This window comes from Ruditapes philippinarum, unplaced genomic scaffold (genome assembly GCF_026571515.1).
Source record: "Ruditapes philippinarum isolate M1 unplaced genomic scaffold, ASM2657151v2 ctg4166_1_1_1_1, whole genome shotgun sequence".
Taxonomy (NCBI): domain Eukaryota; kingdom Metazoa; phylum Mollusca; class Bivalvia; order Venerida; family Veneridae; genus Ruditapes; species Ruditapes philippinarum.
In genome coordinates, this window is record NW_026855711.1 from 45640 (window position 1) to 50276 (window position 4637).

Sequence of the window (4637 nt, forward strand, 5' to 3'; positions counted from 1 at the left end):
ATGACCGTACATATGCCAACTTCACAAATATAGTCTCTCATAATCCCTTTTACTTCTTTTAGACTGTACTAATTATTTGCAATGTGACAGTTAACCAGCCCATCTGTACTTATGTTCTTTGATTTATCTGTTTAATATTAAGGGAAGAAAGATTCTTTTTTGTTACATGTATATCTTTATCCATCATATGAACGAGATCAAATCTTTCTTTATTTGATAGTTCCACATCAGGTACAAAGGGGAGGTAATCACGTGCGTACAGAATCAATTCTATAAATAAACGTCCCGGCTTTTAACTGTATACATTACAACTATATATAAAGTTATTACGGAAGTATAACTACATAACTAAATAGGCTCTGTGAACTTGGTAAGTACTCTTTTATGTTACTATTTTTTATAATGATTTATAAATGCATATGAAATAACCCTGTGATACTTTTGAATCTAACAGAAATTGATTCATTCGAAGAAGAAAAAATGCTGTATAATATTTGTCATTATACTGTCTATTCGTGTAAATAAAATTTAATTCACTCATTTGATACTGTGACCAAACTATTTCTAACTTGTGTATTATATATATACTATGTTAATGTAAAATAGTGAACGTCCTTTAAATCTAGTTTACTATAATGTAGCCTTTGTACCTTATCATCTGCAGAAGCTCGAATACTCATTTAAAGTTCGAGCCCAACAAGGCGAGTGATTTACTAAGCTCGAGAGCTTCTGCAGATGTTTACGGACAGAAAGGTGCATTAGTGCGACCTAGCATTAAACTTTACGATTCATCATGATTCGCGTTAATTCAATGAGTTTTCGTATATAGAAATAGGTTTCGTCATGCACGTGCGATGCCATTTACCAGTTATGTTTTAATAATGAAACGAGAGGTGTTCACATTGCAGTAAGCTATTTTTATGGATTGCGCAACTAAAAACGTGCAACGACTGCGGGTTACAAACGTGCAATATTTTAGACCTCTTTACGACGCGTGCCGTTGCTAGGAATAATCAACCGGAGGTTGTATTTTCTTTAGCATGCGCAATACACACAGGACAAAAAAATCGTCGGTCTTTAATAATTAAGTTCTTCTACAAAATCTTGAGAAGTATATCATTTTCTAGATGGACAGCGAAATAATTTGCATTTTATCCAGTTTATCGTAACACATTTTCAAAATCTAGGAAAATGCACGCCACTTTTTTTTAATTCATTCCAAATAGGAACACGTTATTTATCAAAATAAATTATTCTTATAATATATTATATTACATTGTTAATAATTTATATTACACGAAATTGTAATGAAGTTGTTGGATACTCATAAATTGTATTCTTTCCTTATTGCTTTTTTTGCCCTACGCCGTATGCGCATGAACGAAATGCTACTTCCGTTACTATTGAAAAAGATAATATATTACAATAACACAATTTACAGAAATGTGTTCATTCTTAATTTATGTAAATGTTAGCGGTCCTTAAAATAATAACAACTTCACTTAAGCGGTCCGACAAAAATAAAGTGATCACCTTAGCCGGTAATATTACGTTGGCGTATAACCGCAAGGAATATACTACAAAACGAGCAATACCAACCGTTTTCAGTACATATAATTAGAAATTTTGTGTTATTTTTAATAACACAAACTTATGTTGATGTAGCTATATTTTTCTTCGTTATCTATTACAGTGAAAGCTACAGCAATGTATATCAAGTTATCGTCGGTCGTGGTACTTATGATAATGATGATGCGTGAGTCGTCTGGACAAAAGCAATCCAGACATATTGTGTTTATTGTAGCTGACGATCTCGGCTGGAATGACGTTGGTTTCCACAATCCAGACATGAAAACTCCAAATATTGACAAGCTTGCCAGACAAGGGGTAATACTGAATAGTTCATATGTACAACCACTATGTACGCCCTCTCGTCACTCTTTTATGACTGGCGTTTATCCATTCAAGGCCGGATTACAGCACTTAGTTATAGCGCCAGGGCAACCAGTATGCTCCCCTCTTTCAATGCAATTCTTTCCTGAGAAGTTACAGAAACTTGGATACTCCACACACATGATTGGCAAGTGGCATCTGGGACTCTGCAATTGGGACTGCACACCTACAAGACGTGGGTTTGACTCGTTTTTAGGATACTACAATGGCAAGGAGGATTATTACAATAAAACAATAAATAATGGTATTGACTTCAACGACGGTATAAAGGCTATACCAGCAGACAATAGATATTCAACTTACATTTATGCAGAACGAGCCAAGCAGATTATAAGTAACCACAATGAGACCAAACCATTGTTCCTATACCTTCCATTTCAGTCAGTTCATAAACCACTTGAAGTACCTAAACGATTTGAGGACATGTACAAACATATCCTAAATGATGATAGAAGAAAGTACTCAGGCATGGTATCGGCTATGGATGAAGCTATTGGTAATGTGACACAGGCTTTAACTGACAACGGACTTATAGAGGACACTTTATTCATATTTACGTCTGACAACGGTGGCTGGACTGACCACGGTGGTAACAATTATCCTTTGAGAGGTGGTAAAGTGACAATATTTGAAGGGGGAACGAGAGCTGCAGCATTTGTCTCTGGGTCTGGAATTGAGAAAAATGGGTCCATATACGAAGGACTAATACACGCTGTTGACTGGCATCCGACCATTCTTTCAGCCGCTGGTAGTTCTGCTGATGACATAAATGACAATATTGACGGAATTGATCAATGGAAAGCGATTAGCACAGGCGCTGAATCACGCTGAATCAGCTAGGAATGAGTTCGTATATAACTTAGATGACTCAATCGATCCAGTAAATGGCCATGCTGCCATACGAGTAGGGGATTTCAAGCTTATATCCGGATATCCGGGTCCTTATCAGGGCTGGTACAAACCGGCACAAGAAAGTAAAGTCAAAGGATTAAATAGTACATGGTCTGGGGATGGTCTGTATAATTTGAAGGATGACCCAACAGAGCACAATGACCTCTCTAAAGAACTCCCAGATGTTGTTATAAAACTCAAGGCTAAACTAGATGAGTACAGAAAAGCATATGTAAAACCAAATTTTCCAAAGAACGACGACAAATCTGACCCAAAAAACTTCGGCGGTCATTGGATGCCCGGTTGGTGTTAGATGTTTGCTTCTGTGCTATATATATATAAAGAGAGGGAGAACTATTGAAACTCCGACATTTTTCGCAACTTTCCCTATATTATTAAACAATATTATTTCGAGCAACCAAGTCATGACAACTTAACTTTCAGCATATAAATATTCGGTACGGACAATAATTGAGTTATCAATAAATGGAATAAGATGTACCTTAAAATGACGTAATATTCATTCTATTACACATCATATACATATTATTCAGCGAAATTATGTACTGTATATATCAAACTTTTTAAACCATATTTGATTTTGTCATAAATAACAATTTTGTCAATGTATGAAAATGAAAATACTCATTAGGTAACAAGAACTCACTAGACTTTTTGTAGAAAGATTTTTTATCCTTTTAAAACTGTTCCAGGCATAGATACGTTTTGTATTGAATCCAAAACTAAACCCCATTTTTACTACATGCATATTAAAACTTTTTCTATTTTGAAGTATGTGAAAAATATATGGTACATGTGAAGAAAACAAGAATATGTTTCGTTTTGTGTTTAGAAAGGTAAACAATGATTACCGTTGTGTCATCAGGCAATATGTTTGGCTATAACGCTTCTTCTTCTTTAATGTAAAGTATGCACAGATATCAAACTGGCAAATCTGTTTTTCATATTCTTATGGTCGTACTTGGAGCAAAAAAAAAAAGAATAGCAGAAGGTGGCAAATGAATAAGTGAACACAGAATAAATGGTCCTTAACCAAATATTGAAATGCGACCTTTATAAGGGTTGCCCTCAAAAATCTCCGACGATTGAATTTAGTTTTTTTTGGTGTGCTTATTATCAAGAAACATACACATATTCAATTGATTACAATTATAACAGTACACAGTTAAAAACAATACCTACACTATCAACCATATTCAGTCCCCTCACTACTGGAAAAATTTTGAACTTGAAAAATTGCGTTTACTTGATTCTTATTGTTGTTGCGTAACAAATGATCATCTACCTTGTTGACCCTGGTTTTCAAAGTTTACAAAACTGCTGACTAGGAAAAAAGCAAGCAATATCTCAAAATGAGCCGCGTCACGACAAAACCAACGTAGTGGGTTTGCGATCATCATGGATCCAGACCAGCCTGCGCATCCGCGCAGTCTGATCAGGATCCATGCTGTTCGCTTACCAACCCTATAACAAGTAGAGAAACTGATAGCCCTGATCAGACTGCGCGGATGCGCAGGCTGGTCTGGATCCATGCTGGTCGCAAACCCATTATGTTGGTTTTGTCATGACGAGGCTCAAATGTTTATTAGCTACGTTTCTTATGGTTCAAAGTTGGTCGAAGCTGTTAGAAACTATTGACGTATGATTTTACTCTAAAACCTTCAAGGACAATTAGGAATTTGAAGCAAATAAAAATACAATGTAGTAGGTTCTAACAAGCAACATACTTCTCCCTTGAAGACTTTAAAGTACGAGACTTCTGTTTAATTTTT

At 35.5% G+C, this 4637-nt stretch overlaps 1 pseudogene; it reads left to right on the plus strand.

Annotated features, from left to right (window-relative positions):
• The first annotated feature begins 278 nt into the window (after positions 1-278).
• Positions 279-3683, plus strand: LOC132744167 (arylsulfatase B-like; annotated as a pseudogene).
• The last annotated feature ends 954 nt before the right edge of the window (positions 3684-4637 follow it).